The 21659-nt window shown below is 46.8% G+C and overlaps 1 protein-coding gene and 1 long non-coding RNA gene across 7 annotated transcripts in view; both read left to right on the forward strand.

The window, feature by feature from the left end:
• LOC146398582 (uncharacterized) overlaps nucleotides 1-18148 on the forward strand; it is a 48212-nt gene extending 30064 nt beyond the window's left edge. The window contains exon 3 of one of the 2 annotated variants that reach the window (XR_014819486.1): nucleotides 18129-18148. This is a non-coding gene — a long non-coding RNA (uncharacterized LOC146398582). Of the gene's footprint in view, nucleotides 1-17505; nucleotides 17625-18128 lie in introns of those variants that run through there. The other variant, XR_014819485.1, reaches the window with a different exon arrangement.
• Nucleotides 18149-18170: 22 nt separating this feature from the next.
• RUBCNL (rubicon like autophagy enhancer) overlaps nucleotides 18171-21659 on the forward strand; it is a 49463-nt gene continuing 45974 nt past the window's right edge. For 3 of the 5 annotated variants that reach the window (XR_014819463.1, XM_084981788.1, XM_021065589.2), the window contains exon 1: nucleotides 18171-18308. The gene's annotated coding sequence lies outside the window, so the exon portion shown is untranslated. Of the gene's footprint in view, nucleotides 19012-21659 lie in introns of all 5 variants that reach the window. The other 2 variants (XM_021065590.2, XM_084981789.1) reach the window with 2 other exon arrangements.

Consider the following 21659-nt stretch of genomic DNA (forward strand, 5'->3'; position numbering starts at 1 on the left):
GTTTGTTTTAAAAAGCCAACATTGGGAGTTCCCATTGTGGTTCATCAATAACAAACCAGCTAGTACCCATGAGGTTGGATCCCTGGCCTCGCTCAGTTGGTTAAGCATCCCGTGTTGCTCTGAGCTGTGGTGTAGGTCGCAGATGTGGCTTGGATCCTGTGTTGCTGTGGCTGTGGCATAGGCCGGCAGCTGCAGCTCCAATTCGACCCCCTAGCCTGGGAACTTCCATGTATTGAGAGTGTGGCCCTAAAAAGACAAAAAAAAAAAAAAAAAAAAAAAAAAAAAAGCTACCTAATGTTTATGGAGTTCCCCTTGTGGCTCAGCAGGTTAAGAACCCATCTAGTACCACGAGGATGCAGGTTCAGTCCCTGGCCTCACTCAGTGGGTTAAGGATCCATTGTTGCCACAAGCAAATTGCAGATGGGGCTTAGATCAGGTGTTGCTGTGGCTGTGGAATGGGCCAGCAGCTCTAGCTCCAGTTTGACCCCTAGCCTGGAAACTTCTATATGCCACACAGGTGCAATCCTAAAAAGAAAAAAAGGAAAAAAGAAAAGCTAACATTTATTAAGTTCTTACAGTATGTCAGAAGCTTTGCCATACGCATTTCAAATATCTAATTTTTACAAAAACCTATATAATGGATATTATTATCCTCTTTTATGGACAGGGAAATTAAGTTCTAATGAACTGATCAGAATTGTGAATAATGTTTTGAGTGTTTAGCATGTGATCAGCTGTACTAAATATTCATGTGATCTATCTTCACGATGACAACCACTGTGTCAGAGTAGGCATCTTATCACACTCATCTTTCCAAATAAGAACATGGAGGCTTAGAGATGCCCAGAGTCAGATAAACACCCATCATTTCTGTGATCTAGTGCTTTGCGTCCTAATGAGTCCCTGTTTGACCTTGGCCTGTCTCAGAACCACATACCAATACCAGATGGACACACTTTGGCAAGTTACTTTTCTGTTCGTGATAATCAGGGAAAGGCTGGAATGAGGAGGATTCCGTGTCTTCAGACTTGCCTCTCGGTCTCTTAAGGGCGCCCGTTTTTCTTTAATTTCCATAATAAGAGGATGGCCACCTCCGTCTGGGACACTGGGAAGCCTAGATGCTGGGAGCTTGGGAGAGTCTGACGATGAAGTGCTTGGGAGTTAATCTTTAGGGAATATGAGTGTCGGGCAAAACCAGATTGTAGCTCTGGGGCACAGGACAGCTGTGATCATCACGTGAACAGTTAACTTCTCCATGCCAGACCCCGTGCTAAGATTTGGAGTCTAAATCTCAGCACTGGGAGCCAGTTTTCTTTTCTTCTTTTTAGGGGGATTTTCTCTCTCTCTCTCTTTTTTTTTCTTTTTAGGGCCGCACTTGTGACATAGGGAATTCCCAGGCTAGAGGTCACATCGGAGCTGAAGCTGCTGGCTTACCCCACAACCTCAGCAACTCCGGATCCGAGCCTAGTCTGTGACCTACACCACAGCTCACAGCAGCACTGGATCCTTAACCCACTGAGCAAGGCCAGGGATTGAACCCGCATCCTCATGGGTACTAGTCGGGCTCACTTCCACTGAGCCACAATGGGAACTCCTTTAGGGGGCTTCTAAAAGCACAAGTGCTTCCTCATTTTGGTCCTTCCTTGTAAATCACGCGTTGGAAAAGGGTCTGGCATCTTATAATTGTAACGCAGCTACAGAATTAGTGTGAAATGTTAGGCTTTGTGTGTGCGAGCATTTGGGTCCATCTGAATAGTCATTCACATGGACTAATAAATACAAATACTTGTGCATCTCTAATAAATACAAACCATACGTGGTATTACTATTATGGCTGTTTTGCAAAGAAGGGAAGTGAGGCTCTGAGAGAAGTACCTTGCTCAAGACTGGGAGCTGGTAAGTGGCAAAAGCATGAGAACCTACAGATGTCTGTCTCTGAGCCCCAGCCCTAAACACCCAGCTCAGTGTTTCGGAAACTGAACTGAGGGGAAGGCTGCTGGCTGAGGAAGGGTTTATATACCAATCCTGTTTCAGCTTGTTTTCACTGTGAACTTTGAAAAGATTTAAGGAGAGAACCAAAAACCTTTAAGAGGAAGGTGAAGATTTATGGTTGAAACTAAAGTGGTTAAGATGGTAAATGATGCCAGCAGATCAAGTGTGTTGCATAAATTTTAGCTTGGAAAAAAAAAAAGCAGTTACAGTAATGAAGAATCATGATGTCATAGGGCTGCCAGAAGTGACGTAGCTCTTTTAAGGGGGGAGTAGTCCAGTGGCTTGTTGCACAAATGATGATCTAGCATTTTATTCCTGCTGGAGTTCCCTGTTGAAGTACCTGTTGTGGTGCAGTGGAAATGAATCCAACTAGGAACCATGAGGTTTCGGGTTCGATCCTTGGCCTTGCTCAGCTGGTTAAGGATCTGGCATTGCTGTGAGCTGTGGTGTAGGTCACAGACGTGGCTCGGATCTGGCATTGCTGTGGCTGTGGTGTAGGCCGGCAGCTATAGCTCCGATTGGACCCCTAGCCTGGGAACCTCCATATGCTGTGGGTGCAGCCCTAAAAAAAGATAAAAGCAACAAAATGAAGACTTCCCTGTAACCACAAACCTTTGTTTCATTTGTTTTGTTTTTTATTTTTTGCTTTTTAGGACTGCACCCGCAGCAGTTGGCAGTTCTGAGGCTAGGGGTCAATTTGGAGCTGTAGCTGCCGGCCTGCACCACAGCCACAGCAGCGAGGGGTCCAAGCCGAGTCTTTGACCTACACCACAGCTCATGGCAACACTGGATCCTTAATCCCCTAATCGAGGCCAGGGGATCGAATCCGCATCCCTATGGGTACTAGTTGGGTTCTTAACCTGCTGAGCCACAACAGGAACTCCCTGGAACCGCCAACCTTTAATGTCAGCAAGTTCAGGCAGGATTCATCTTTAAGTCTGACGGTGAATCGTCTGCTGAAAAAAAGTTTGAGAAAAACAAGCTCATCACTTCAGTAGCTGGGAGGGTCCCATGACTCAAATTATGCTGACACCTTCATCAAGAGCTCTGTCTGTGTGCTGAGGACCAGTTTTCTTTCCATCCTCTTGTCTTTCTAGGGAGATTCTAAAAGCACATCTGATTCCTCTTTTTGGTTCTCTCGTGTAAATCATGCGTTTTGGAAAGGGTCTGGTATTTTGCAACTGTAATGCAGCTACAAAATTAATGTGGAATGCTTTGTGTCTGTGAGCATTTGAGTCCATCTGAATATCATTCGCATACACTGTGAATCTCTAATCCAAACCATAGCTAATACAAAAGACAGCTAAATTGTAGGCATTATTGAATATATTATTTCAAATACCAATCATATCTTTTATGATGAGTGCTTCTTGTGTCTGGATTATTTTTGCTCACTTTCAAATCATGAAGATATTCATTCCCCTACATGTTTTTTAAAATTTTATTTATTTATTTAGTATTTTTGCCTTTCCTAGGGCCGCTCCTGAGGCATAGGGAGGTTCCCAGGCTAGGGGTCGAATCGGAGCTACAGCTGCCGGCCTACACCACAGTCACAGCAACACGGGATCTGAGCTATTACCACAGCTCACGGCAACACCAGATCGTTAACCCACTGAGCAAGGGCAGGGATCGAACCTGCAGCCTCATGGTTCCTGGTCGGATTCGTTAACTGGTGCCACGACGGGAACTCTGCCTACATATTTTTTAAAAAGAAGCCTTATTGGGAGTTCCTGTCATGGCTCAGTGGAAATGAATCCAACTAGGAATGCTGAGGTTGCAAGTTCGATCCCTGGCCTCGATCAGTGGATTAAGGATCTAGCGTTGCTGTGCGCTGCGGTGTAGGTCGCAGATATGCCTTGGATCTGGCATTGCTGTGGCTCTGGTGTAGGCCAGCAGCTGTATCTCCGATGTAGCCCCTAGCCTGGAAACCTCCATATGCCGCAGGTGTAGCCCTAGGAAAGACAAAAAAAAAGCCTTATTGTTCCACCTTTTTCATTAAGGTCTTGGATCCTTCTCAAATTAATTGTTGTGTATCGTGTAAGGGAGAGGGCCACGTTCGGCTGTGTTCCACATGGCACCAAATTGTTTATCTGCAAGGACCATACCTGCCCCACTGAACCGCAGTGGCCCCTTTGTTGTCACCCAGGTGGCCATAGGTCTCCAAGTCTGTGTTTGGACGTTCTCTTCATCTGTTAGTCAGTGGAAGCCTTTTGCCTTAACTAGTGAGTTACACTGTCTTTCTGAGGTTGAAAGGAAAAGAAGACCTAAGTTTAATACAGTTTAATATAGTAACTAGATTATAAAGCCGTACATAAAATTTTAAGAAAGTTTCCTGGAGGTGAAAAGGTATTCTGCATACATTTATATCTGATGGATCAAAAACCAGCCAGCATCTAAGTATTGCGATCTTTCCTCACCAGATGCACCCAATAAAGCAAATCCTGTATTTGCCTGTTTAGTTTCTCCCACCCATAACAAATAAGGAGTATTGCTTGTTTGGAAAGCATCTTAAAAAGTTTAGGAGTTCCCGTTGTGGCACAGTGGTGTAGGTCGCAGACGTGGCTCCAATCCCGCTTTGCTGTGGCTCTGGCGTAGGCTGGCGGCTACAGCTCCGATTAGACCCCTAGCCTGGGAACCTCCATATGCCGTGGGAGTGGCCCAAGAAATGACAAAAAAAAAAATTATTAAAAAAAAAAAAAGTTTAAGGGAGGAGTTCCCATTGTGGCTCAGCAGAAACGAACCTGACTAGTATATCCATGAGGATGTAGGTTCGATCCCTGGCCCCGGTCAGTGGGTTAAAGGGATCCGGTGTTACTGTGAGCTGTGGTGTAGGTTGCAGACATGGCTCAGATCCCTGGTTGCTATGGCTGTGGTTGATGGTTACAACTCTGATTGAACCCCAAGGCTGGGAAGTTCCATATGCCCTGTGTGTGGCCCTGAAAAAAGCAAAAAAAAAAAAAAAAAAAATTTAAGAGAGAAGCCAGAGGTCAATTGTCCTGTAAGTTGAGAGAGCAGGTTTAGGTGGCATTTGGAGAGAGAGAAGATGCTTGGGAGCAGATCCTGGGTGTAAATGACTTGGGGCGGGGGGAAGGAATGCAGTGAATCGTGGTGGACAGGTATGAATGGGGTTGTCTTTGATGACGGATCCTCAAAAAATTTGAAGAAAGGGTTTTGATCGCATTATAATTTCTGCTGGTTGAAATCTGTTGAAAAAAAAAAAAAAAAGAATTGTGTTGAAGTATGAAGTTCCCATTGTGGCTTAGTGGGTTACGAACCCGACTAGCATCCATGAGGAGGTGGGTTCAATCCCTGGCCTCACTCAGTGGGTTAAGGATCCGGTGTTGCTGTGAGCTGTGGTGTAAGTAGCAGATGCTGCTCCGATTCTGTATGGCTGTGGCTGTGGTGTAGGCCGGCAGCTGTAGTTCCAATTGGACCCCTAGCCTGGGAACCTCCATATTCTGTGGGTGCAGCCATAAAAAGACAAAAAGACCAAAAAAAAAGGAAAAAAGAAAGAAAGAAAGAAAGAAAAGAAAAGAAAAGAAATGTGTTGAAGTGAATTCAGAGCCATTTGATTTGATAAGAAAGAAAAAATAGAGACACAAGTATATAAGCTGATTTAGGGAATTTGTGGCTGCTTTTTGAAATAGGCCTCTTGGCCCTTTCACCAAATCCAAATCCATGGTAGGCGTCTTTCATGGATTTTCCAGATGAGTGTGATTTTGTTCCATTGTTTTCTTGCCAATAAGAATCAAAGGAGCAAGTATTTAAGTTTAGAACAGTCTTTATAACTGTATGAATTCCATCAATACACATCAGAAAATGTCCTTTATCAGACATTATGTCATTTACCTGATTTTTTGGTTTGCAATCCCTCGAAATACCACCACCATATTTCGAGGGATTGCAAACTTCTCTTGAGCTCCAGGATGAACTTTTTTCTTCTTTTTTACCCCCAGGGGTGTAATCTAAGTGCCTGCTCTATTTGCCTTAGGACCAGGAGCCTCTGCAATGTGACCCAGGGAGCAATGACGGGAGCCTCTTACCAGAAAATGGAGAGTAGATGTACGCGTGTATCTGGGTTGACAGAAGTGAAGAGGAGAGTTTAATTTGCACCATGTGATTCAGTTCCCCTTGGTAGTGAGTTAAAAAAAGAATTGTGGTTACCTGGATACCCCTGGAAAGCTAGCTAGCTGTACACGTTTAAGGAAGAACATCTCATTGCATCCTAAGGAGTTAGAAGCACTCCAGGCAGGAGTTTCCTGGTTAAGGATCTGGCAGTTGCCACTGCTGTGGCTCAGGTTCAATCTCTGGCCCAGGAACTCCTGCAGGCTGCAGGTGTGGCCAAAAGATAGCACTCCAGACAGAGCTGGAGGGAAGCATGCAGCACCCTAACTTTGATTGAGGTCACTCCCTGGTCACTGTCCCACTGAGCTAAGCTGACAGCACGGGGGAGGAGTGGCGTGTCGTTTTGGTCAAGGAGACGCCCACATCCTGTTCCTCATGCTCCTTTCTGTCTTGGGTAGGTGAGGGGGTGAAGGGTGTTTTATTTTATTTTATTTATTTATTTTTCATAATTTTTTTTTTTTTTTGTCTTTTTGGTATTTCTTGGGCTGCTCCCGCGGCATATGGAGGTTCCCAGGCTAGGGGTTGAATTGGAGCTGTAGCCACCGGCCTACGCCAGAGCCACAGCAACGCGGGATCTGAGCCGCGTCTGCAACCTACACCACAGCTCACGGCGACGCCGGATCGTTAACCCACTGAGCAAGAGCAGGGACTGAACCCGCAACCTCATGGTTCCTAGTCGGATTCGTTAACCACTGCGCCACGACGGGAACTCCTGAAGGGTGTTTTAAATGAGAAATAATCATTGGTGCTAGTACTTCTGCAGGAAGAACTCTGTATTCTGATAAAACTCCGTTCAGTTCCGCCAGTGTTGGCCAAGTTCTCCCTGGGTGGTGGGCTCTGTGTCAAAAACAGTGGAAGCCCCAGTGAGGTGAGTGGCATTTGGAGAGAGAGAGAGGATGCTTGTGGGTAGAGCCTGGGTGTAAAGGAGTTGGAGGGGAGGAAAGGGATGCCGCGAAATGGGATGTAGAGTTGAGTGGGATCGCCTATGGAGTTCCCATTGTGGCGCAGTGGAAATGAATCCGACTAGGAACCATGAGATTGCGAGTTTGATCCCTGACCTTGCTCAGTGGATTAAGGATCCGGCGTTGCCGTGAGCTGTGGTGTAGGTTGTAGATGTGGCTTGGATCTGGCACGGCTGTGACTGTGGCTGTGGCCAGCAGCTGTAGCTCTGATTTGACCTCTAGCCTGGGAACTTCCATATGCCATGGGGGCAGCCCTAAAAAGCAAAAAAAAAAAAAAAAAGAAAGAAAGAAAGAGTGGGATCACCTGTGGTGATGCTCAAGCGATGCCAAGAAAGAGTTTTGGTTGGGCTGTAATTATTGTTGGTTGGTGAAATGTGTTCACGCAGATCACTTTACCTCCATAATCCTCCCAAGTTCTCATCCCGGGAAGGTCATTCTGTTGACAGAAGAGGGAGCAAAGCTCATCGTCATCGTACCCTGTTCCTTCTCGTTATCATCATCATCATCAAATGAGCTCAGCGGTGTGCTCCGCAGCTACCACGTGCTATTCTCAGTGCTTTACACTTGTTCCTTAGCTCTTGCAACCTGTCTATAAAGCATGTGCATTGATAGTAATAGTTACCAAAAATTGGATGCTTCCTGTGTGCTGGATAGACACTGTGCCAAATACTTTTATCATTTCATTTATACTGTATATATATACTATTGTATAGTGTGTGTGCATATATATACACACACATACCACTGTGTGTATAAATATATTCATATATATGTGCTATATTGGCAAAACAAAGGCTATGAGAGCAGTATCAGTTTAAAAGAAGCTAATTTATCTACCTGCAGCCTTCCTGCACATCCCTAAATTATCGACACCACAGCATGGTGGTCATTTGGAAGGGTGTGATGTTCTTGGCTCGGTGTCAACCTCAAGAATTGGTGAAATCTATCCAGCTAAAGACAGCAGGAAAGACAGACGCCTCTTTGGTAACGGAGCACCCAGAGAGCAAGACAAGACAGAGAGCTCTGAGCTGAAAGCACAGAGTCTGAGTAATGGTCCGGAACAAACACAGCGCTCAGAATGAATGACTAAGGTCATGGCCACAGTGTTCTTTGCCTGGGCTCTTAGGTCATCCCAGGAAAACACACGGCTCTTTTGAGGCTGGAAGAGAGCTTTGTGTGCCCTCCAGCTGCTCCCTCGCCTTCTTGCAGGCTCTGAAAAAAATCAATGGTGGATGCTGACAAGCAGTTCTGTTTCAGCGTTTGCTATTGAAAATGTGGTCCATGGCTCAGCAGTGCTGGCATCACCCAGGAGTTGTTGCAGCATCGGACACCCCCCTGAAAACTACTGAATCCGAATCTGCTTTTTATGCAGATTCCAGGCAATTCCCAAGCACATTAAAGTCTGAGAACCTAAGGCATTAGATCACCAAGGAGGGAAAGTGCAAACCCCAGTCCCACCATCCAGAACCGTTTGACAGCCCCACTGCCATCAGGATAAGGCTCCACCTCCTTAACGTGGCTTTAGACTCAGTGTTCAGCCCCCGCTCCCCACTCATCCCGCTGATATTCCAGCCAAACTCAGAGAAGCCGTGCAAACCAGCAAGGCTTCGTTTGCTCTGTGTGTTGCATACATTTCTGCTAACTGAAATAGACCTATTCGAAAGCCAAGTAAATACACCACTAGTTAGGGACATTGAACACAGAAAAGGGTCGCCTGGCCCATAGGAGCCCAGGAAGTGTGAACGTGGCCAAGTCAGGGCATCGGCTGTGCACACAGTTCAATTTGAGAAGCACATCTCTTCCCAGGAGGGTTCCTGAGTCAGCACCTTCCTGTGGATGGCTTTTTTTTCCAGGGGCCCTTGTTATTTACACTTGGTTTGACTCTCTGACAGCAGCTCCAACACTAGAGAATGACAACAGGACTCTTGGGAGCCCTGCTTGGCTGACCGAATGTTGTCATGATTCATTGATATGCTCTCCTTGTCTTCCCTTCTTCGAATAGGCCTAGTGTTTAGTGCTGGACATGATATGGGTGTCTGCTGTGTTGACAAGAATGTCACAAGCTCTTCCCCCAGCCAGCCCGAAGAGCTTCCCCCTGCCTCGGAATAGAAATGAAGCCTCCTCTTATGGGAGAGAGGGTACTACTGACGGCTAAGACCAGGCATTGATTTTTATTTATTTATTTTTAAAGTTTATTTATGTATTTATTTTGTCTTTTTGTCTTTTCTAGGGCTGCACCTGTGGCATATGGAGGTTCCCAGGCCAGGGGTCTAATCGGAGCTGTAGCCGCCAGCCTTTGCCACAGCCACAGCAACTCGGGATCTGAGCCGTGTCTGCGACCTACACCACAGCTCAGGGCAATGCTGGATCCTTAACCCACTCACTGATGGAGGCCAGAGATTGAACCCACAACCTCATGGTTCCTTGTTGGATTAGTTAACCACTGAGCCACGACGGGAACTCCCAGGCATTGATTTTTAAATCAAGCCCACATTCTCCCTTTAAGTGGTGTTCATTATCATCAACAAATTTGCTGTTATTTCAAGTTCGTATAATTTAATTACCCATTTCTTGAGAGTAGAGCCATTCATTTGCAACTAGTTAGAGAGAGGGTTAAACCTTAAATTTTTCAGTCTCTCAAAAATACACCAGTTATAATAAAATTCATTGAGTTAAAAAATACAATTAAAAAAATAAAATAGACCAGTTATGGCTCTGTCTCTATCTTTTGCCAAACCTCATTTACTGAACAAATATTTTAAGGGTTTATATTATGTTCAGAGCACTTTGTTGATGAAAGAGAGGGAAAAACATTGAGACATTTTCAAGGGAGTCTTGGAACCCATTTGGCAGTGCCGGTGCGCTGCAGCCCAGGAACTGCATTTTGTCAGTTCACCCAAAAATCTCTTAGTCCCTTGGGGTCTGTACTAGTCTTGCTATAATAGTCACAGTTCCTTCTCATAGAGCTGTAGCAGTTTCCTGTTGCTGATTTACAATATTAAGAATTAGTGGGGAGTTCCCGTTGTGGCTCAGCAGGTTAAGAACCCAATAGAGTGCCTATGAAGATTCGGATTCGATCCCTGGCCTTGCTCATGGGTTATGGATCCTGCAGTGTGGCAAGGCGCTGCTTAGGTTGCAGATGCAGCTTGAATCTGGCATTGCTGTGGCTGTTGTGGCCTAGGCTGGGCAGCTGCAGTTCCTAGCCTGGGAACTTCTGTTTGCCACAGATGCAGCCGTAAAAAGAAGGGGAAAAAAAAAAAAAGAATTTAGTGGCTTGGAGTTCCCACTGGGGCACAACAGGATAGGTAGCATCTCTGGAGCTCAGGGACGCCAGTTCAATCCCCGGCCCAGCACATTGGGTTAAGGATCCGGTGTTGCCATAGCTGCAGTGTAGGCCCCAAGTGGGGCTCAGATCGGATCCCTGGAGGGAACTCCATATGCTGTGGGGCAGCCAAAAAAAAAAAAAAAAAAAAAAGGAATTTAGTGGCTTTAAAAACACCAATTAGTGATTGCACCGTTTTGGGTCTCACTGAGCTAAAATCAAGGTGTCAGCTGGGCTACATTCCTCTGGAAGCTCAGGGAAGAACCCACTTCCTTGTCTCTGCCAGCTTCTAGATCTTGCCTGCAGGTTTTTTTTGCCTCATGGCCTCCTTTCATCTTCAAAGCCACCAATGGCCGGTTTCAGATTTGTCACATTGTATCACGTTGACTCCTGCTTCCCTCTTTTTCTGATGACAGCCCTTGTGATTACACTGGACCCATGGGGATCATCCAGGTCAGTTGATTAGCCATCTTCTTTCTTTCTTTTCCTTTTTTTTTTATTTTTTATTTTCCCACTGTACAGCAAGAGGGTCAGGTTATCCTTACATGTACGCATTACAGTTACAGTTTTTCCTCCAGCCTTTGTTCTGTTGGAACCTGAGTGTCTAGACATAGTTCTCAATGCTATTCAGCAGGATCTCCTTGTAAATCTATTCTAGGTTGTGTCTGATAAGCCCAAGCTCCCGATCCCTCCCACTCCCTCCCCCTCCCATCAGGCAGCCACAAGTCTCTTCTCCAAGTCCATGATTTTCTTTTCTGAGGAGATGTTCATTTGTGCTGGATATTAGATTCCAGTTATAAGTGATATCATATGGTATTTGTCTTTGTCTTTCTGGCTCATTTCACTCAGTGTGAGATTCTCTAGTTCCATCCATGTTGCTGCAAATGGCATGATGTCATTCTTTTTTATGGCTGAGTAGTATTCCATTGTGTATATATACCACATCTTCCGAATGCAATCCTCTGTCGATGGACATTTGGATTGTTTCCATGTCCTGGCTATTGTGAATAGTGCTGCAATGAACATGCGGGTGCATGTGTCTCTTTTAAGTAGAGCTTTGTCCGGATAGATGCCCAAGAGTGGGATTGCGGGGTCATATGGAAGTTCTATGTATAGCTTTCTAAGGTATCTCCAGACTGTTCTCCATAGTGGCTGTACCAGTTGACATTCCCACCAACAGTGCAAGAGGGTTCCCTTTTCTCCACAGCCCCTCCAGCACTTGTTATTTGTGGATTTATTAATGATGGCCATTCTGACTGGTGTGAGGTGATATCTCATGGTAGTTTTGATTTGCATTTCTCTTATAATAAGTGATGTTGAGCATTTTTTCATGTGTTTGTTGGCCATCTGTATATCTTCTTTGGAGAAATGTCTATTCAGGTCTTTTGCCCATTTTTCCATTGATTGATTGGTTTTTTTGCTGTTGAGTTGTATAAAGTTGCTTATATATTCTAGAGATTAAGCCCTTGTCAGTTGCATCATTTGAAACTATTTTCTCCCATTCTGTAAGTTGTCTTTTTGTTTTCTTTTTGGTTTCCTTTGCTGTGCAAAAGCTTTTCAGTTTGATGAGGTCCCATGGGTTTATTTTTGCTCTAATTTCTGTTGCTTTGGGAGACTGACCTGAGAAAATATTCATGATGTTGATGTCAGAGAGTGTTTTGCCTATGTTTTCTTCTAGGAGTTTGATGGTGTCCTGTCGTATATTTAAGTCTTTCAGCCATTTGGAGTTTATTTTTGTGCATGGTGTGAGGGTGTGTTCTAGTTTCATTGCTTTGCATGCAGCTGTCCAGGTTTCCCAGCAATGCTTGCTGAATAGACTTTCTTTTTCCCATTTGATGTTCCTGCCTCCCTTGTCAAAGATTAATTGACCATAGGTGTCAGGGTTTATTTCCGGATTCTCTATTCTGTTCCATTGGTCTGTCTGTCTGTTTTGGTACCAATACCACACTGTTTTGATGACTGTGGCTTTGTAGTATTTCTTGAAGTCTGGGAGAGTTATGCCTCCTGCTTGGTTTTTGTTTCTCAGGATTGCTTTGGCGATTCTGGGTCTTTTGTTGTTCCATATAAATGTTTGGATTGTTTGTTATAGTTCTGTGAAAAATGTCCTGGGTAATTTGATAGGGATTGCATTGAATCTGTAGATTGCTTTGGGTAGTATGGCCATTTTTACAATATTGATTTTCCCAATCCAGGAACATGGAATATCTTTCCATTTCTTTACATCTTCTTTGATTTCTTTGATTAAAGTTTTATAGTTCTCGGCATATAGGTCCTTTACCTCCTTGGTCAGGTGTATTCCGAGGTATTTGATTTTGTGAGGTGCAATTTTAAAAGGTATCGTATTTTTGTATTCCTTTTCTAATGTTTCATTGCTGGTATACAGAAATGCAACTGACTTCTGAATGTTAATCTTATATCCTGCTACTTTGCTGAATTTATTAATCAGTTCAAGGAGTTTTGGGGTTGAGTCCTTAGGGTTTTCTATGTATGGTATCATGTCATCTGCATACAGTGACAGTTTGATCTCTTCTCTTCCTATATGGATACCTTTTATTTCTTTTGTTTGTCTAATTGCTGTGGCTAAGACTTCCAAAACTATGTTGAGGAGCAGTGGTGAGAGTGGGCTTTCCTTTTTTTTTTTTTTTGCTCTTCAGGGCCCCACCTGCTGCATACGGAATCCCCCAGGCTAGGGGTCACATTAGCTATAGCTGCCGGCCCATGCCACAGCCACAGCAATGTGGGCTCCAAGCCGCATCTGAGACCTACACCACAGCTCACCACAATGCTAGATCCTTAACCCACTGAGGGAGGCCAGGGATTGAACCCTCATCCTCATGGATATTAGTCAGGTTCATTACCACTGAGCCACAATGGGAACTCCAGCCATCTTATGTCTATCTGCAGTGACAGTGCCAGATCCTTAACCTGCTGAGCCACCAGGAGACTCCAAGGCAGGAGTTTCCTGGGTGGGAAGTAGCCTCATTAAGTAGGAGCTAAGAAAAAGAGATTTTTTTGTTTGTTTTAATTTTTTAAATTAAAAAAAAATTTTTTTTTTTTTGCTTTTTTTAGGGCTGTACCTATGGCATATGGAGGTTCCCAGGCTAGGGGTCTAATCAGAGCTACAGCTGCTGACCTACACCACAGCCACAGCAACATGGGATATGAGCCTCGTCTGCACCCTACACCACAGCTCATGACAATGCCTTAACCCATTGAGAAAGACCAGGGATTGAACCTGCAAACTCATGGTTCCCAGTCAGATTCATTTCCACTGCACCACGAGGGAACTCCCCCGCCCCTTTTTTTAATGGAAAGGGCAGAGAGCGTCTGTGAGAGAGGGTCAGACTCTGAAGGGACATCTGAATGCTGAGTAAATGAATCCCTATGAGCCAGCTGCAGGATCCTCGTACCCATGTTTGGCACAGAGTGGTGGAACTTCCCAAACTAAGAACCCATGCAGAGTCCCCTGGTGGCTCAGCAGGTTAAGGGTCTGGTATTGTCACTGCTGTGGCTCAGGTTGCTGCTGTGGCATAGGTTCAGTCCCTGGCCTGGAAACTTCTGCATCCTTTACATAAGCATCTGGGATCTTAAGAAACTCTGCGGCGGGGGGGGGGGGGGGGGGGGGAGGAGGCAAGTTTCTCCAACACACAGCAGATGTTTCTTGCCATTTATTCAAGTAAAGATACCAAGACAACTTAATTTAGAACAAAATTGAGAAAAATAAGGGAGTTCCTGTTGAGGGGCAGCAGAAACGAACCCCACTAGTATCCCTGAGGATGCCAGTTGGATCCTTGGCCTCACTCAGTGGGTTGGGGATGGGACATTGTGGTGAGCTGTGGTGTGGGTCGCAGATATGACTCAGATCCCTCGGTGCTGTGGCTTTGGGTAGCCAGCCACAGCTCCACTTTGGCTTCTAGACCGGGAACTTCCATATGCTGTGGGTGCGGCCCTAAAAACCAAAAAAAGAAAAGAGAAAGAAAAATAAGGTAACTTTGGTTTCGGTAACAGTTACAGAGAAAAATTCAATGCCAGGCACTGAATTCCAGCCTTACCTTATCAAACAGTCCATGTGGAAATGACTGGGGGATTGTCTACACTGGGCCAGAAAGCTACCATGGGAATTTCTGAAATGTCAGGCACGAAACACTGAAGGGTCAGCTCCTAGGAGCAGATGTGACAGCAGAAGAGGTGGTTAATGGCTTGAGGTACAGAGGTAGGAAAATATAAAGAATGCCTCCAGAACGATTGGTGAGTCATTGTGGATCTTATTTTATTTTATTTTATTTTTTTGTCTTTTTAGGGCCACACCCACGGCACATGGAGATTCTCAGGCTGGGGTCGAATCTGAGCTGTAGTCACTGGCCTTTACCACAGCTCACGGCAACGCCAGATCCTTAACCCACTGAGCGGGGCCAGGGATCGAACCCGCAACCTCATGGTTCCTAGTCCGATTCGTTTCCACTGTGCCACACGGGAACTCCAGCATTTGCTTTCAGTTCGGCTTTTACTTGAAAGAAGCATCCAATATCACATCAGGATAATACATTTAAATATATACACAGAGAGAGGGAGAGGGAGAGATTAATAAAATATATATGTATTTTATTATGGTCAAATATACAGAACATTTACTGTTGTAACCATTTTCAAATGATACGATTCAGCGGCATTTAGTACCTTTGCGTTACTGTGCAGCCATCCCTGCCCTCCATCTCCAGAACTTTCTCATCCTCCCAAAGAGAGACTCTGCACCCATGAAACAGCTCCCCGTTTCCCCTCCCCCAGGACCTAGTGCCCTCCGTTCTCTTTGCTGCCTCCATGAAGTTGCCTGTTCTAGTTTTCTCATGTAAATAGAATCCTACAAGTCTGGGTTTTGGTGGGTGAAAAGAGTGGATGTCTTTCAGAGAGACAGAAGGAAAAGAAACAGAGACAAGCCCCATGGGGCCTCCCCTGCTCCTTCCGCTCCCTGGCCCGTGTCCTGGCTTCCTTCACTGCAGCCTGGTCCCTCCTTCCCTGGGTGGCCGCGGGGTGAGGATGCCACGAGGCACCTTCTCGAAGCTCATCGTGCGGTTCATCTCAGCCCATTTCCTTCCTGTTTTGTACAGAGACCGATTTCCCCCTTGCTGGCTCTGTCCGCTGAGCTCAAAACAGGGTCGCATCTCTGCCCGGGGCACAAGTCATCACTTCTTGTGAAGCCTGCCTGGGTTTGCATGGGCAGCTGCCAGGCTTCTAGTCTCCTGGGAGGCTGTCCTGGCCACAGAGGAGCTTTGTGTGTGACAAACGGGGGCTGGGCCGGGGCCTCGCTGGCAGACGTGCTGAGTTGTTGCTGGTACTTACTCTCACCCCAGGTCAGAGGACACTGTAACCTGGCAGATGACCTTCCCCGTGAAAAACAAAGCAAACCCGCCTCTGCTTTTCCTGCATGGTTCCTGGTTTGTAATTATCTGTGACTTTCTCAGGGCCGACCAATTAGGCAGTCTTGGAAAGCCTAGCCTGCAGCATTTGGTGCCTGGAAAATTCTACTTCCAGATCCCTGGGGAAGGGGGGGCGGAACAGAATCAATTTCCAGCCAGTATTTCTAATTTGAGAACTCTGTCCTGGAACTTACTTAGTTCTGGAGATGCTCTTCCAGATGTGGGCCTCCTTTAGCTGTGATTAGATATGGAAGGTGTTTATTCACATTTATAGGATGCCCAGGAGTTCCCTTCATGGCTCAGCAGTTAAGGAATCCGACCAGGATCTGTGAGGATGCGGGTTTGATCCCTGGCCTCACTCAGTGCGTCAGGGATCCGGTGTTGTCGTGAGCTGTGGTGTAGGTTGCAGATGCGGCTTGGATCCTGCAAGGCTGTGGCTGTGGTTGCCAGCTGTAGCTTTGATTCAACCCTAGCCTGGGAACTTCCATATGCCATGGGTGTGACCCTAAAAAAAAAAAAAAAAAAAAAAAAAAAGTACATTTATAGGATCTTTACCTATTGGTAAAGATGATTTTAAAGTGGCTTCAGAGGGAAATGCCCAATTTTTTTTTTTTTTTTTTTTTTGCTTATGAGGACCGTACCCGTTCCCAGGCTAGGGGTCAAATGGAGCTATAGCTGCCAGCCTATGCCACAGCCATGCCAGATCCTTAACCCCACTGAGCGAGGCTAGGGATTGAAACTGCAATCTCATGGTTCCTAGTCAGATTCGTTTCTGCTTTGCCACGATGGGAATTCCAAAGAACTGCCCAAACTTACTGTCTTGGTCCAGAACCTCCCAGTTTCCCTACAAGACGGCTTGTCTTGCTCTGGGCTATGTTTACCACCTACTCAGTTTGGTTTTTGTTGGTTTTGTTTTTGGCCATGCCAGAGCCATGTGGAAGTTCCCGAACTAGAGCCACAGCAGTGACTGCACTGAATCCTTAACCATTAGTCTACCAGGGAACTCCTGTCTCTCTCTCTCTCTCTCTTTTTTTTTTTTTTTTTGACTAGTAAACTCTGATTTACTCTGCATGACATTTGCCCTTGTTTTAAGATTTTTCTCTCAGTTTCCTCTTGATTCCTCTCCTTCTTTAAATATTCCTGAAAAAAGGGTCTGGCTTTGGCTGCTCCATTTCATTCTTTTTCTGTGTCTTGCTACTGGTTGGATGGAAACTGGACACAAAGTTTCGTGTTAGATACATCTGCCTTCAAAGCATGACTGTGCTTCTCCCTAGCCCTGTGACCTTGAACAAGCAACGGAACCTCTCTAAGCCAGAGATCCCTCCCCTGTGAAATCAGAACAAATGATTTCTTGTTTTAACGGATGTTGATAGGATTGCTTAAAATAATTAAGGAAAGTGCCTGGCACATAGAGACTCAGGAAGTGTTAGCTCACATCCCAAACTCTTTTCTTTCTCGATTCAGTTTGTATGTTTGTTTATTTTTTTCCACCCCGCAGCATATGGAATTCTTGGGCCAGGGATCAGATCCAAACCACAGTTGCAACCTAAACCTTAACTGTGAATACGTTGGGTCCTTAACTTACTGGGCCAGCCCACAGATGAAACCTGCATCCAGGCGTTCCCAAGCCCCTGCGGATCCCATTGCCTCACAGCGGGAACTCCAGATTATTATTTTTTTAACTACTCAGGTGCCATGTGGAAGTTTCTGGGAGAGGGATTGAACCTGAACCCCAGCAGTGACACCGTGGCATCCTTTGTCGCTAGGCCACCACGGAACGCCCGTGATTTAATGTCATGTCAGTCAGCCTTCAGCAGACTTGAATTCCTGAGGCAGAACACCAGGCATCCAACGTTCTTCAGGCTGCCCTCAAGGTCAGCGGGTGATTGACAGCCTTTCCCTGGCTTCCCACTTAGGTCTTCATGTGAAGAAGTTGCGACTGTGCGCAGCTCTTAACTACTCCATGCCGGGCTGGAGCAAGGAGGGGGTGTTTCAAAGACACACCTGGCAAATAAAGCCCAAAATACCTGTGACTGTGCTTCCACGGCCTGGAAGTGACAAAGGACAAAGCCAAGGGACCAGAGGCAGTGCGATGCGGGTTGTACGGAGAAGGGCCTCTCCTTAAGCAAGCCGGGAGGGGCTTATCTGCGTGCTGTTACCAGGGCAGGGAACTGGGAGATTCTTTCCCCAAGAGACGTGAGGGGCGCTGACAGAGCGCGCTGCAGCTCCCTAGGGGGCAGGGTCGCCGTGCACTCAGCCCTACTGTCAGGGCTTAGGTTTCTATTTGTGAAAACTTTCTGTATTGGTTGGCAGCGTCTCCCCAGCCTCCACCGCGATCTGCGCGCTCTCGGCGGCACAGCTGTGATGGGATTCCAACCCCCTCGCTGCAAGAGGACGAGGTGACGATTAGGTTGGACGAATGCTGACAGTGGCGCCCTCCCAGTGGCCGGGGAGCAGCCGGCTGAGGTCAGAAAGACGCGGCTCTCGCTCCGGGTAAGTTGCAGGTCCACGCTGGGCCCATTGGTTTCAGCGCGGGCTTGAATCCCAATTACAAAAATAGATCATCATTTCAGGCAGTTACAGTGGTGCTCTAAACCGCTGCTTGGGGCTTTGGGGTTGGGCATTCACGTCTGCCAGGTCTGCGATTATCTCATTTCGATCCCGAAAAGCTCTTTTCCACCTGGGCCCCCAGAGAGGGTAGGGCGTGATTTCCGGAGAGAACCGGGGGAGAGCGGAGCACAGCTGCTCTGGCTGTCGTCAGCCCGCGTCGCCCGGGGCCCGAGGTCGGGGGAGCGCTGGGGGCCCGAGTTCCTTCCAGGAGCTCGCCGCCTCAGCGTCTCCCAGCGAGCCCCAGGCCCAGGAGTGGCGCTTCCCTTTCCTTAGCAGTTTCTCGGATTGCAGCCGGAGCCCCGGATTTTTTTTTTTTTTTTTTTGGTGCGGGGAGAAATGGTGGCGGCGTCAGGGCGCCTCTTCCCCCTCCTCGCTCCGTCTCTCGGCCCCTGGGGGGCGTAGTGACCTAACAGCACTGCTCCGACCCGAGCCCCTGAGGAGCCCACGCGCGGCGCCCACCTGGCTTTCCACCACTTGGGTGAGCCGAGCGGGGCTGGGGGTTCAAGTGGGAAGAGGCCGCTGGAGAGGAGGGTGGTGAAAGGGGGTCGAGAAAGGCGTGCGCAGAGCGGAGACTGGGTACCCCAAGGTAAGTCTGGGCTGTGCCAAGTCCCTGGGAGAAGGTGGGAGGGGGGCTCGTCGCAGCGGGTCGCAGATTTTTGTGGAGTTGACTTGCAAGGGAGTAGGCGGGCGACTCTGTGCTTGGCTAGCATCCGGAGGGACGCAGGAGCCGGATCACAAGGCACTTTAGCGCAGGGAGACTCTAGGTGAGCGCAAAGCCTGCGCCCGGCGCGGTCCCTTCTGGACGCGGGGTTGCAGCTGCAGACTCGGTGGCTTTTCTCGGTTCCACAAAAGCGCGCACACAGATGGCGAAGGCCGGGGGAGGACCGCCTCCCCAACAAGCCCAAACCTGGTGGCAAACAATCTTTTTGCTGCTTAACCGCGCTGGGTAGGAACATGAAAGCGCCGCGCATGCTTCGGTCCTAGCGCCAGGTGTGAAATCCACCTGCTGAGATTGCGGCTGGGAAAGAGGAGGCGGCATTTCACCCTCACCCCGCCCGCCCTTGACCACGCGGGGATGTTGGCTACCGACTTCCTGCCAAGTTGATGCTGTCAGCTTGGAGAACGCGGAGAAGCTTCAGAACAGGGGTTACTTAGTCTTAATGGAATGAAGACTCGGAGGAAAGGGGATATTTCAAGGGCTGCCCTGTGTTATTCCAGTGGAATTTGGAAGGATTTTTGAATTGAAGATGTGCAGGCAAAGTGCAGGGACTGCGGGTTGGCGCGCTTGGGTTTCTTAGACCCTGTCCTGAGGTCGAATAGCAGTGAGGTCTCTGCAAGTCAGCAGACCTCGTTGAACTTCAGTTTGCTTGTGTGAGAAGTGGGAGGCTAGTTCCTGCCCTCACCTCACTGGGTGGTTTGGAAGATAACTGGAGCGAGGTGTAGTGTTTTGAAAAGGAGAAAGTGTGGTTTCTACAAATTAAGCTATCACCGCATTTCTGCCCACACCTCCTTCCTGGCCGCCCACGGAAGCTTGTTTGTAGCCGAGTTAAGGCAGGAACTTCACGCCAGTGCTGGCGTTTGCCCGATTACCTGTCCAGAGGGCAAGATGTGTGTTTCTCAATCTCTTGTTGCAGCATCTCTTCACCAGCACAGCCGCCGTGAAACTGCCCATCCACAGTGTGGCATCAGAGGGCAAGAAGGTTGTCTAGTTCATCGACTTCCTTAGAGAGTGTACTCAGTGGGGGAGCTGCTCTTAGAGTTGATGAAAGTTGAGAGGCGTTGGTGTGGCAGTTGGGGGTTTAGAGTTGATGGATGTGTTCTTCTGGGACCATTAAGCTCTGAAAACATTGTCGGCTCTCTGAAGGTGGAGTTCTTGTTTGCTGACACAGGGAACATTCTGTCAGAGCCAAGGATGAACATGCAAGAAAAAGCATTTTAATTTGAAAGTCTTCAGAGGAAGATAAATTAAGAGCTCGGGAAGTCACAGCGAGTCATAGTACACAAGTCAGAGCATACAGTAACAGCAGGGACACATTTGAATGGTTTCTCTTATTACTAAATTTAGCTTCATATTTCTAATACTGAAAGGAGAGAGTCCCGTGGTTCCTTGCATAACTGAAAATTTAAGTAGTTCTTTTTAGATAAGCATGTCCAGCCTCCCAGAGATTATAAATGTGAGCAATACTAGAGCCTGTATGTCATAGTGGATCTTTCCATGATAGCAAATACGGCCTCTGATTGGCTTTTCCATTTTAACTAAAAAAGAAAGTTGGAAGAGGACTGATTTAAATGCTTGGGAACTAAAACTAGACTGTCTTATACTGAACTGTAAATCTTTACAAAATAACACTGATGATGATAATTTATAGACTACTGTGTGCCAGACTCAGATATGCATGTTATAACCCATTTAGTTCTCACAAGAATCTGTAAAGAAACTGAAGCACAGAGAGGTTAAGTGCCTTGTCCAAGGTCACACAGCTAGTAAGTGCATAATTTCTCTCGCATTGGCATAACGATTGTATTTGATTGGTAGGCTTTTTTTTTTTTCTTTTTCTTCCACACTGGGTTTTATCCCACACAAAGAGGCAGCCTGGGCGGGGGTGAAACTGAGGGCTCTGGAGCAAGGACCCAGGACCTTGAACTTGCTGCCGCGTTAGTTGCTCTGTGGTCTTCACTCCCTTTTTCTGAGCCTCAGTTTTCGCATCTACACGATAGTGATAATAATCCCATGTTGAATGAATCCTTTATTTCTCTCTGGAACATGGAGCATGAACTGTGAAAAATACTCATGCAAAGGGAGGTTTCTGAGTTGAGTGTTTTGTCATCTGTAACCTCAGGCTGGCAGATGGCAAATGAGGAAAAGCTGGAGGAAAGGACTTGCTTAATGTGATTTGTCCAACAATGATGTTTGAATATTGTTTTAAAATATTCTTTAGTTCTGTTCTTGGATCCTTAGCATTACATTAATAAAAGAGAGAAATGCAAATTAGACCTCAGCTTTTCTGGCAAGTAACATTGAAATAGCACCCATGGGCAGTTCCCGTCGTGGCTCAGCAGTTAACAAACCCGACTAGGATCCATGAGGATGCGGGTTAAATTCCTGGCCTCACTCAGTGGGTTAAGGATCCAGTATTGCCGTGAGCTGCGGTGTAGGTCGCAGATGTGACTTGGATCTGGCGGGGCTGAGGCTGTGGTGTAGGCCGGCAGCTGTAGCTCTGATTCGACCTAGCC

This window comes from Sus scrofa, chromosome 11 (genome assembly GCF_054392235.1).
Source record: "Sus scrofa isolate SSC_HxYL_T2T_F1_AM1 chromosome 11, Sscrofa_HxYL_maternal_Yorkshire_Landrace_v2.0, whole genome shotgun sequence".
Taxonomy (NCBI): Eukaryota; Metazoa; Chordata; class Mammalia; order Artiodactyla; family Suidae; genus Sus; species Sus scrofa.